General features: G+C 35.5%; 1 long non-coding RNA gene across 7 annotated transcripts in view; it reads left to right on the top strand.

Annotated features, from left to right (window-relative positions):
* LOC128931612 (uncharacterized) overlaps positions 1–13,415 on the top strand; it is a 522,921-nt gene that overhangs the window by 488,392 nt on the left and 21,114 nt on the right. Inside the window, exon 6 of one of the 7 annotated variants that reach the window (XR_013533460.1) lies at positions 8,512–9,932. The exons of 5 other annotated variants lie outside the window; for them this stretch is intronic. This is a non-coding gene — a long non-coding RNA (uncharacterized LOC128931612). Of the gene's footprint in view, positions 1–8,511; positions 9,933–13,415 lie in introns of those variants that run through there. One more of the 7 variants, XR_013533462.1, reaches the window with a different exon arrangement.

Genomic DNA, 13,415 nt, shown 5'->3' on the forward strand with positions numbered 1-13,415 from the left:
TTGGAGACAGGAAAAGGAGATCTCAAACTCAGGAATGTGGACAACTTCTAGTATCTAGAAAAGGCAGGCCAATAGATTATCCCATCGAACAACCAGAAAAGAATACAGCCCTGTAGATACTTGAAAATCCATGTGGTACTTCGGGCCTACTAACTGCAAGGTAACTTTGTGATATTTAAGCTGCTAAAATATTATGATACTTTGTTAAGTCAGCAACAGAAAACTAATACAGTCAATTATTTACACGAGACGTCAAAATTATGAGAAGAGATACCTGTGAAGGGATCTGATGGTCATGAAGATGAAGAAAAAGAATAAAGTGGAAGAATTCTTAGGGAACAAACTATATAAATAGAACATGTCTTTTTTCTGGTTATGGGGCTTCCACTACTTGATATTGACTTTCAAATGAGCAATATCACTTATATACAAAAGATACACTTAACAAGACATGTGAACTTACAATCTCTATATTGGAGAAAGGATTGAGGTGAAAGGTAGTATATGGTTAGAACAAAAAAACAAGATTTACAGAACTTGAAAAAAAAATTAAGTAGGGTTCAAATCTGTAGTTTCTCTCAATAATGTTCTTACAAATAGTGACAATAAACCTAGTATCCATGAATTAAGCTAAAAGGAAAGTGGATAAGGAGATACTGGAGCTCACTGATTTTGATTCTTATATGTTGGATTGAGATTTTAGCACCTGTCAGAGACTTGCTTATTTTTTCTCACTCTTTCATGCTGCCAACAATGAGTTTACAGTAAAGTCAAGGGAAAGGATAGATAATCAGCAAACATTTTCTAAGGTCTGTTTCCCTGGTTATGTTTTTTCTTTTGTGGAATTTTTGCTCATTTATATGCCAGTGCAGGTGTTTCAAATAAGGTATCTTTATAACAATATGTTTAATATTTATTACAATAGGTGACCACAACAATTATTCAGCTATTCTAAATTTTCTAGTTGTCCTTATGTGTCAGTCTTCACATTAAGGTTTAGAATTATTTTGACATCTTTAGATGTTAATAATAAATGATAACTTTAATTTCTGTTGAGATTTTTGATACTCTTACAAAATACAAATATGCATCCCAGGAACCTCAGAGGAAAACCAAACTTCAGAGACTCCTTTTAAGCCTCTCCTTTAATCCATTCACATTCCACTGGATCAAATGTTGTGTTCAGGGTGGTATAAACCCTCCTTAAAGTAGAAGGGGAAGAGTAAATAACCTTCCAGTATATACATTCATGAATGTAATGCACTAAAATATACTGAAAGGTTATTAATGCTATGGAAAAAATGTAGAGCATAGGAAATAATATGGAAAATTTTGGGGGATTGTATTGTGATTTACATAGTGTGTTTTGAGTAGTCCTTGCTCAGACGACATTTAAGCACAGGCCTGAAGGAGTTGAGAGAATGCTCCATGTGGATAACTAAGAAATAGCAATACAGACAGAGGCAGCAGCCCATGTGTAGCATCAAGGTGTGAGCACATCCAGTATTTCAAGGAATGATGAGTAGAAAGTGATTGAAGTGGCTTCAGAGTACTTTATACAAGGGAAACAGCAGTGGAAGGAAAATCGTATTTTAAAAAGATGAGTATGTTTAATTTGGAAATTATACTCAAAAAGTTTTATTGATTGAAATGTATAAGAAAAATGTTTTGGAAGGCACAAAAGGTGTTGATGAAACTGCTTAGAGCATAAAAGACTCTATGAAATACATTTGGCTTTTTGGCTTTCTCTCCAATTCATCTCTTATTAGTCTTTTACTCATTCTTCAACTACCAAGCTTCTATATTTTAGTATAAGAATACAATTCATTGAAAATCCTTTATGCACCACATTTCTTAGTGCCAGTATCTATGAAAAGTAATGGATATGCCTAATGCATGCAATGGAAATGGCTTCTACCTTTCTGAAGTTTATTCTCTAATGTGAGAAAGAAATAATAGGCACATACAAAGCACATAAGCAAAGATGAAGTTAGATAAATTCTCAGAGAAGTTACGGAGTGAAGTGCAAAATTAATAGAGGAAGGAGGTAACATCTAAGTTGGAGCCTAAAACATAAAAAAGAATCAACTGTAAAAAGAATGAGATCTATACAGAGCGGATAGCATGCACTGTATTATGGGATGTGCTAAGATATGCCTGCCTTTTTTATATAAACTATGAATAAGTGCATATTATTGTTACTGTTTTCAATTTGTACTTGAAATACTACACAGTCTGGTGCATATTGAGAGAGGGGTAAAGAATCACTAAACAATTTCCTTTTGTACATTTAAAATAACTTGTATGGTCACATTTGTCTTGAAATGTAACAAATCAGCTATGATCTCCTCATGAAACATTATATCCAGGGTATGTCTTGAAAATCAGGCTAAATTTATTATTAAAACTATGAATTACTTCACATATAATTGCCATAGACAGAGACAGTATTATAAATTATGCCCTAAAAAGTAGACAAGCCCAGAAGCTAGCAAGACTGGGTGAAAATCAGGCCTTGCAAAAAATAATAATAATAATAATAATAATAATAATAATAAAAAGAAAATCAGGCCCTGCATTTAAGAGCAGGGTGATCTTGAACAAGTTACATAATGATTAGGCACTTAACTTTACTCATCAATACAGTGAAGTATTGTTGTGACTATTCCAATTATACATGTAAAACCTTGTTACAGTATCTAGCATACAGAAGTAACTTCATCAATGATTTTTATAGTCCAGATTATTATTATTTATGTATAATTAATTTTGTCTTTAGCAAAATAAACCTACAAACATGTAAGAGGAACTAATAAAAATAATTTTGGGACATTTGTCACTGTAGCTCAGTGTAGATAGCTCTCTAAGGAATACTTTTTATGATGTCATAAATAATTTTTCAGCCACAATTTTCTTTATCTATTAATGTTACTCTTTGAATTTTGGGAAATTTTCACTATTTAAGATGTTAATTAATGAAGTTAGTTACTAGAACATCATTCTTACATATAAACAATTAAATATCAAATGAGTCTTGTAAATCATTCTGGATTAATAAATATGCCTCCAATTCAAATATAAGTAGAAGTAAAATTACTTATTAAAAATACAAGAGTCATTAAATATTTGTCTCATCCGGGGTGAAAGGCCATTCTACATCTGATTCCACTTGCAAATTTTGACATGTTTGGCAAATAAAAACCAGAGTCTTGATCAAAAGGCATTGTGGCCAGACAAGCCACAGTAAAGGAGGTTTATGCAAAACAATTTTATTTTTGTGTTTATAGAAGGAAGAGATGTGGATATTAAGTCCAATAGTAGGCAAACCAGTTCTTCCAGATTTTATAATATTTTGAAAAATAACCTTTTAACACATCTTTTCTTTTAAATGAAAGTAGCGTTTGTTAACTAGTTTGATTTTTGCACATTCGGTTATTCTGAAAGTAAAATGTTGAAGCTTGTCGTGTAGCATTATGCCAAATGTTTTTGGGATGACAAAAGTGAAGAATGTATGAGACTTGCCCTGAAAGATTCTTGCGTCTATTGAGAGGAAAGGCACCTACATTGTTCGATACAAATTAGACAGTTCAGTTTCATGAGAACTGCTTTAGGAATTTATGAGAGAGAGATTAATATTTCAACAAGGAAAAGCAAAACAAAACAAAACAACACAAAAAACACCAAAAGGATTAAAATGTAAAGGCACACAAGGGACAAACAGGTAAGATGAATGAAGCAGTCTAGGTAGAAGGTATACATATACTTTATACATAGAACACAGGCACATTCTCCATGACCACAAAAAATTAGTCTTCTGTTTTTTTAAATCATAAAGTGTTCTTATTTTATCCAAATTTTCTTTTGGATAGACACAGGCTACAGAAAAATATAACTTTAATCAGGCAAGTGAGATGATAAATGGCAGATTTTTGTTTTAAGAGAGATGATGGGGGGCTGGAGAAGGCTGGCCACAGGGCCCCATATTGGCATGACTCCACCTGATTGGTGGCTACTGATATTATGGGCTTGGTATTGCCAGAACTTCCAACTTTTAAGAGCAGCTGGAATGCAGGTTTTGAATGCAAAACCTCTTCATATTCAAAAATTATACCAAATTATTAAAAATTGAAAAATAAAAGTGTTTCTGGGCCACAAAAAACACATATGCTGACTGAATTCAGCCAGAAGAGAAAGAAATTTCCAACTTCCCCTGAGGTAATGTTTTATTAGAATATGAAAGAAGAGGAGAAATCTTTATCTCAATGACAATCATTTATAAAAGTCTATGTTTGTCTTAGATTCACGGTTAATACCAAGAGTTGTCAGGGTGACATACATATATATAATTTACTTTATTCCTACCTCAAAATCTTTTCTGCTATGAAACCTAATAAAGAAAACAGAATGACATGTATGATCTCACAAATGTGAGAACATATGATTCTAAATTTGTGATCTAATACCTTTACCTAGAATATTAGTATTCTATGTAATAAATTTATAAACCAGTTAGTTGGTGCCATTCCTTCCAGAAAGAATTCCTATGAGTTATTAGATATAACATTTTGCAGTTGCACAAAAGGTGATAAAACACTTACCTTCTAAACCATAGTGTTAGTATACTCAGGATAAATTGATGCAAACTGCCCCCTGAGAGGTATTAAGTCTTTCATAAATCGCACTTTTTCCTTTATGATTTTTTTCCGTAAGCCTGTGGTTAAAATCTCACAAATTACTGAAGTTCATATCAACAGCAAATTCCAGGGGTCTTCAGTAATGAATAATTTTAGATGCTTTCTCTTCATATTCTCATTTATACTGATTGAGAATATGAATTATTATTATCAATTAAAGAAACTGAATTGTTTATCTCAAGAAAAAAATGTAGAAATAAATGAAAACATAATTTTAAAATCTGTTCCTAAAAATATATAATTGACAGAAGGAAAAATTCTCTATCACAAAATGTATTTTCTCTGGCAGCTTTCCCTTATGAATTCTTATTATTTAAAATGACTTTCCAAGAAAAGTTTTTCATCTGAATCACAATAATTCTGTTTCCATGCCTCAGCATCATTTTCAAATGCTGTATGATGATAAAAAATTTAAAAATAGTTTTACTCAATTTGCTGTGTCTGGCTTTTTCCCGCTTCCAAGAAAATCATTTCTGTTTTCTTCTTTTTTTTTTTTTTTATTCCTTCTGATTTCCTCTTTCTGGTGTATGTTTCTTCAGTTTCCCTCTATCCTTCTTTATACTCAAGTATGTTCCCTTAATTCCAACAAAGTATTGAACTTAATAGATCCCTGGGAAACCTCCCTGGCCCCTTTTTAATTCTACATCTCTTGGGGCTGTATTTCATGGCAAAATCCCATTAGCTTATTTTGATGTTTTTAATCTTTCTGTGATTGGGAACCAGTTCATGCAGCCCAAACAGACAATTTTCTGAGGGTACTAAGTGGATTTTCAGATCTCCTGTGAGGAGAAATGAGCTTCAATAAAACATTAGACCACTACCACAGTTTACTGGCTTGAGTGATGTAACTCCTTATGTGGTTCCTGCCTTTTACTGTAAGTTTACACTCCCATGAACATTAACTCTGCCCGGTGTTAGTGCTTTAAGTGAATGTTTGCACGCAAATATGGCCTCCATGAAAGTTACCTCGGGCTAAAGTACTTCCATCATCGACAAAATTAAGCGTCACACTAGGTCTCTGGTGGTTTAGTTGGCTTCAAATTAAGTTGTGGCTCATGTTTTATTAATGTGGTGAGATCGTCTTTTATTTTCAGCATCCCACAGCAGGTGAGCTTGTCATATTCACTAAGAGAGTACGAGAGAAGATTGCCCACCACTTGCGTGAATTGTTTCCACAGTTCTTAATTTCTGTTGAGAGGCACGCAATATAAACAAAGTTTTACTTAACTGCTGGAACATTTGTCAAGGATTTGATACACGCAAACCTCCATTTTTATGTCATGCTATGAAAACGCTGCAGTGTTGCTCCTCTGAGTAACCCTGTGTATGCCAAGCAGAATCTCCGAATTAAGATATTTGAACAAATTTCTCTGGCTTTAGTCTAGGGAAAAGAAATCTCACTATCCAAGAAACTAGGTGGGTGGCCTGGAAATGAGTTAAAAATCATTGAAAAGCGAGATTCTTGCTTCCAGCCTGGCAAGCTTAACTTTGCACCAGCCCAGTTTTCTATAGTGGATTTTTTTTCTTTTGGTATAGAAAATGCCAAATCCTTAAAGTTATAACAGCTGTTAAAAGCTAAGCTCTTTAGGATCCTACAATGTGCTAGAAAAACCTTCAAGTTTTATCCTATTATCTGTATCCAATATACCAATAATCACAAGAATATTTTTCTTATGAATTAACAAAACAAAATTAAATTTGTCAACGATTAAAAATAAAATCCTTCTTTCCTTACAAACTTCCTTCCTTCCTTCCAACCTTCCTTCCTTCCTTCCTTCCTTCCTTCCTTCCTTCCTTCCTTCCTTCTTTCTCTCTTTCTTTCTGACTGAATCTCACTCTATCCCCCAGGCTGGAGTGCACTGGCCCAATTTCGGCTCACTGCAACCTCTGCCTCCCAGGTTCCAGCAGTTATCCTGCCTCAGTCTTCTGAGTAGCTGGGATTACAGGCACACACCATGCCTGGCTAATTTTTGTGTTTTGGCTAAAGATGTGGTTTCACTATGTTGACCAGGCTGGTTTTGAACTCCTGACCTCAAGTGATCTGCCCACCTTTGCCTCCCAAAGTGCTGGGATTACAGGCGTGTGAGCCACCCCGCCCAGCTGGAGATTTCTTATTGTGTAGTCTCTGTTAACAGAATTTACCTCTTTTTTGTGAATTTTTTGTCATACTGACAGATTTATTTCTTTTCTAATTTGACAAGACCTACAGTTCAAGATAGCACAGACACAAATACTATGCTGCAAAAATGTTGAATAATAGCATACTGATCGATGGCTTCTATATAGTAATTTAATTAAGCAGCCTTCATGAATCTTGACAAAGTGAGGAAACTTGCATTATGTTTATTTATTTATCTTATTTGAGATTTCGATGTAATAAAAATTGGGTAAAATATGCATATGCATACACATACTTTATAGACAAACATATTTATTCAGCTCTGAATTATAAAAGTTAAACACTATGTTGTGTTTTTATTTTATTCACTATGAAAATTATTGTATTTTCCATTTTAAACAACTCTAAAGCCTATACGTATAAAATACAAGTCAGGTAATGCTTTCTCCAATATATCATATATTAATTGAATCATAGAAAAATAAAATGTGGATACTATTAATGCATCAAGGACTTTCTAATCTTGAATTTTCTAGTTTTGCTACATATCCAAATACGTTTGCAAATTTTATAGTTAGGCTCTATTGTTAATTTAATGTGTACTGTCAAATTCTCCCTCTTTTTTATTTGTGTTTTGGGAATCCTTCTCTATAAGATGCCTTATTCTGTGTTTTAATTTACTTATATCTAATTAAAACCTATAGAGTAAACAAATAAATGGTGTGTAGAAGCTGAAGTTCATAATTGACACTATTATAAACATAAACTTCCCTAAAAAGGTAATTGGTTGATTTTACCTTAGTGATCTAGAATTAACATTAAAAATACTGTCACTATTTTAGTTGGCATTATTACACTGATTTTCTTTTGAGTACCTGATTATTGAAATAAGTTATGCCTTTTAAAAATCATATTATAATTAAGTTTTAAATTAGTCTGGATTAAGCAACTGTTTTTGAGTTCACACTATGGAGGTACTTGACCTACTCCTAAATAGTTGTTCTTAAGATAGTTCAAACTGACAAAATGTGCTAGCACTTGCGGTAGGGAGATGTTCCCTCAAGATTCTTGTCCCTTGGTTATTAAATCAAACACTAATCTGGGTGCTGCTTTGAAAGGACTTTTCAGATGGAACGAAAATTACCTGACCTTAAAATAGGGAGGTTATTCTCAGTTATCTGGGTGGGCCCAATCAAAACACTTGAGTCCTTAAAAGTAGAGAAAATCTCTAATTGTGATCATAGAAATGCATTTGAAAGGGAATCAGAAGAGAAATAAGGGTGAGAGGAGGTCAGAGATATTTGAAGTGTGTGGACCCAAGCTGCTGATGCTGGGACCTGAGGGTGTATATAAAACATAGGAACTGTGGACAGCCTCTAAGAGTAAAGTCCCCTCTGTCTTACAGTCAGCAACTCCAAACAGGGACTACTGTAGCTGAAAGGAACTGAATTAGGCCAACAGTCTGAATAAACTTGGAAGCAGGTTCACCCCAAGAGCCTCTGGAAAAGAATGCAGCCCTGCTGACACATTGGTTTTGGCTTTGTGAGACTCTAATCAGAGAACCAGCTAAGTCTTGCCTTGCCTGGACTTCTCACTCACAAAAACTGTGAGATAATGAATTGATGTTGCATGCTGCTAGGTTTGCAGTAATTTGTTGAAACAGGAGTAGAAACTAATATGTGCTTATTTTCCAAGCAGGAGTAATGAATGGTGAGTGTGTCCTCACTGGAATACAAGGATGCCTTTTCCTATTGATATGAATTTTACAACATTGAAGATATGAATGCATTACAGGATAATAGACAAATATTGAAGAAACTAATGTATTATAACATAGAAAAAAGTTAACTTTTAGAATGAGTGGGTGAATTATTTCTCTTAAATCTGCAATAGTTATATAAACAAAAAACTGAAAGGGATAAGAATGTAGTTATGCAAGCTATTTGATGTTATACTACTAGTAGTTAAACAGAGCTATTGCTTGAATGTTTGGATACCCTCCAAAATTCATGTGAAAGTGTAATCCCCAGTGAAATAGTATTAAGAGTTGGTACCTTTAGGAAGTGATTCAGTCAGAAGATTTCCTCCCTTGTGAATGGGATTAAGGACATTATAAAACGGGCATTATACAATGGTAGGTCCCTTTCTGCCTTTCTGTCCCTTCACCAGGAGAGGACACTTGGAGAAAACACTGTCTATGAGGAATGGTCCATGTCCAGTGAATGCCAGTACCTTGATCTTGGACTTCCTGGACTCCAGAACTGTAAGAAATAAATTTTTTCAATAAATTACCCTGCTCAGGTATCCTGCTATAGTGGCATGAGCACCCTGAACCAGCAGACTGCACTGAGAGCCTAGGGTTATGAAAGCCAGAGCAAGAGATGAAGGCAGCTCAGAAAAGAAATGAAGGGAACGGTAAATGAAGATAAAGACTGCTAATCTTGTGCTACATTGAAAAAAGCTTTCAAGGAATTAATGACTCAAGAAACAATTTTATTGTATGTTGCTGTTAATGTTGCTTTAGCTAATTTTGGCTTGATTTAAATCTAGACATAAAGTGTTGATCATTTTTCTCCCTGGTGAGCCATATGGTTCACTCAGATACTTCTCCCTAGTTTCTATTCAAATATCGCTTTATCAGTGAGACCCTTACTGACACTCTATAAAGTGTAAAATATCGCCGCACACCTCACTTCCACCTTCTTTTTGCAAGTTTTATTTTTCTCAATAAAAGTTATAAAAAAGACATTTAGTTTTTTATTTGCTTATATATCTCTTTCCCTCACCTGAATGTATGCTCTGTGAACAGAGGAAGAATGTTTGTTGACTGCTCTGCCTCCAACATTCAGAAAATTATATAAGATATTCAATTGTTTCTTGTTTGAAATATTATTTTCCATGTTATCACAGTATTTTCCTCCATCATTCCTCTTTAAGATTTCCAAACTATATAAGGCAAGGGAGTCTGATTCAAAGTTAATTAAAATCAAAAATCAATTCAAATATTTTTATTTCGAAAAATTTTGTCAAATGACCGAATTGGTGAAAGTATTTTCATTACTTTATTTGATATTAGTAATTTTGGCCACCTGTTTAGATTAGAGAATGCTTTTCTTCATTTTGTCCACCATAAATTCAATTCTAAATAAAGATAAATTGTTGTATCATAATATACCAAAGTGTTTCATGCCTCACTTTATCGTCAACACCATTTCCAAAGAATGCATGTATTTTTTTCCTCAAATTTGAATCCAAATGGGCTAAGTAGTAGCAGTGGATTAACACTTTCATTTAAGAGAAAAGCTTCTTTAGAAACAAAGAATTTTAAATGGCAGCTCAGTGTTATGCAGTAATACTAGCACTTAGTACACCAGACTAAAGAAAAAAACCAAGACACTCACATTTACCGGGAAATGAGAAAACATGCAGTTCTTTTCAACTTCCCACTAAGAGAGACTATTCAAAGCTTTGACTTTTGTTATGTAGCATTGGTCAACAGCACCCCCGACTTTTCTTGTTATGTGGCCAGTTTTAGCACACTAAGCCAGAGAGAATGCAGATGCTGACGTACCTGGACTCTTTGATGTATTTTTCTATCATGTTTTGAACCTTAACATTTGAGTGTATTTTTCTACAGTTTTGCATTTTCTTTGAAATACAAGTCTAAATGACAATGTTATTTGTGCAAAATGAGTTCCCACTGTGTAGTACCATCCCATAAACAATGCATATGGTTTAATGTTCAAGTTGAAAATCAGAATCACATTTTAAAATGACTGCAGAGTAACATAGGCTGAAGTCAGTTTCTACAATTTAATTAGATTTATTTTTATAGGAAGATGTTCAAGATTATTTTACTCCAGATATTATATTAGGCTTTTTCCTGCAGGGCAGTGATTATTGACACTATTTTCCGCTAACCACAGCATTTTGACTGAGGAGCAATTCTACCTTCACATTTTTGTCACATGATATAACTAATAGGCTAAATTTTTCCAGCAAAGCACATTATATGTGTAAAAACAATTCAAACCCAGAAAATGCAGTTACTTGGAAACATTATAAGGAAATGTCACACCATAACATTTACCTGCTATGTTTTATTCTTTAACCCTCAAGCACTTTTGTTGTTTCCGGAGCTGAGATTAGTAACTTAAAAAGCTTTTATTAAACATGCGCAATCTAATTGAAGCACATAACCAACTGTAAATTCTCTCAATTAGACTTCCTGCAAATGACAAATGAGTGTGAATGTGCAATAAAACTTTGAATACCTGTGATTTAGTGCTAAGCAGAACTACGGGATTTCTAGCAACAGATTGAATGCAATTGATTGTGCGGTAAAAGGTAAGAAAAGTGTGTGGTGATTCTTTGTGTGCCCTTTAATTTCCTTAAATCAAGACAGGATACTTGCAATGCAGAATTTATATTAACATGCTTTGAGAAACAACTTAAGGCAAAGAAAAGGCACAACTCATAGATTAACAACTACATTATTTCAAGGCAGCAGATCTCAACCTCTTTTGAAAAATGCAAGAATTGCTGGTAGACAAGAAAAATTCATCCAGTGTCATTTATTTGCTTTTGTTTGTATGGAGGAACAATTTACGGTATGTCTTTACCGACCATAATTGACTTGCTTTAGACTTTCTGATAGAAGCTTAGTGTACATAAAGAAACTGGTTTAGTCTGCATTAGCAATTTCAAGCCTTGATTGTAAGAGCCAAATCTGTCTGCCGAACTACATTTGACACTTACATTGATTTTCTGGAGTATTATGTTTAACTTCATGTGAAGAAAATTTTAGGGCCTGTGAAATTTGTAAATTAATGATGTGGTCATGAAATGTAAACAGTATTTGCCTTTTGAATAGGATGACTGCAATATTGACTTGAAAGTTATTTTATTTTGTAGTATATATTTGAGGGACTGTGTTAGAGGAACTTCCAGGGTCCGCTAGGAGTTTTGTTCCCAGTGCTGGATTTTTCTTGCCTCTGACCATCTAGGAGCTTTGTTCCCAGGGCAGGGATTTTCCTGCCTCTGGCTCCTAGGGGCTTTGTTCCCAGTTCAGGGATTTTCCCACCTCTGGCCCCTGGAGGTGTAGGCACAGTGACTCGGGGTTTTAAAACAGTAACCAATCTGGTAAAGGATTCAAAGATCAACTGATCCAGAGAAAGTTTGAAAAAACCCCTCTCATTTGACGAGAACAAGATGGGGGAGGGAATAACTCAGGGTTGTAAGCTCCAGCTACCAAAGCCTAAAATGGCACCTTTTCCAGGTCGCCTTCCACAGCGTGGAAGGTGTCCTTTCACTTTGCCTAATAAACAGCACTACCGCACACCCTTTGGGTCCATGAGTTCTATCTGAGCTATAACACTCTCCACAACATGGATGTCCCCTTCCCCATTCATCGGGGTTGGAGATGTCAAGATCCTGAGTTCCAGAAAATCCAGTGGCACCTGATCTGGTTACATTTGTTAGCTAGCCAGCCAGGAGCTGCTTTGAACTTCAGTGCAGTGAGTAACCCCTTTGCTTGCTAATCTGTCCTTCTTCTAAATTTGTTCATGAGGCAAATTACCAGGCATCTATCGGCCAGTTAAAAGCAACAATAGTGGCTGCTGGACTAAAGACACGGGTGTCAGGCTTTCTGGGAAAGGGCTAACAATCCCTGGCTCTTCAGAACTGGGAGCACTGTTTTCTGGAACCATTTCTCTCTTTCTCCACTCTAGGCTTTTCCTGGGCCAAGGCAAGGGTTGGTTAGGGGTGATTAGCAACCTTCCTGAACTCCTGATATGATCGGTTGAGGTTGCAGCCTTGCTTAGGCCCCCTAAGTCACTGCCGCCCATGTGAATGCTGCTCAGCCTCTCAGACCCGATCTCCTGGGTCCAGAAATCCATGAGAACTTCTTCCAGGCCCTTTGCTCTAAAATATTTCCTACACCTGATGCCATTACCCTTCTTGCTAGGACCTTGGGGTTTTTGGGATGGCAGTGCAGAGACCCTTACCTGTGGTGCCCCCAGGCCTATACATATGAGGACGACTTACAATATAAATACACAGCACTGGTTCCCTTTGTCCACTGTACTAGGCTATGTCCCAACAGAGCCAGGGTCTATTAGTGGTTACTGGAGGCTATAGGACATTTTATTTTCTGGTACCTGCAATTTTTCAATCCACCCAAAAGGTTCCAGGACCCTACAACCTAAAATTTGTCATGTTTAGAATCAGTCCTCCATACGGCAGAACTTCTCCATACAGAGCACCATAGTCAGACTCAAATAGTTTGACTCAAATATTTGGTCCAAGACTCAAACAGTTAATTACAGGGCCCAAAGCGATAGGTCATACTCCTATGATGGAATGTAGAGAGAAAAGGCTCTGGTCAGGAAGGCATTGTCCCGGCCTTGGCCCTGTGGCCAGCCATTACCTTCTTTAAGACTGTTACCTTTAGAGACCCTTCTCAAAGAATTTTTCCTCCTGGGGTAGTTTTATGGTCAAGCCTATGTTAATTGGACCCTTGCTAGGGAACATAAATAGTGTCTGTTGCCCAAGTCTCACTGGCCTAGTTCTTCAAGTACACTCTGGTACAAGGCCACTAAACC

Source organism: Callithrix jacchus, chromosome 3, assembly GCF_049354715.1.
Source record: "Callithrix jacchus isolate 240 chromosome 3, calJac240_pri, whole genome shotgun sequence".
Classification (NCBI taxonomy): domain Eukaryota; kingdom Metazoa; phylum Chordata; class Mammalia; order Primates; family Cebidae; genus Callithrix; species Callithrix jacchus.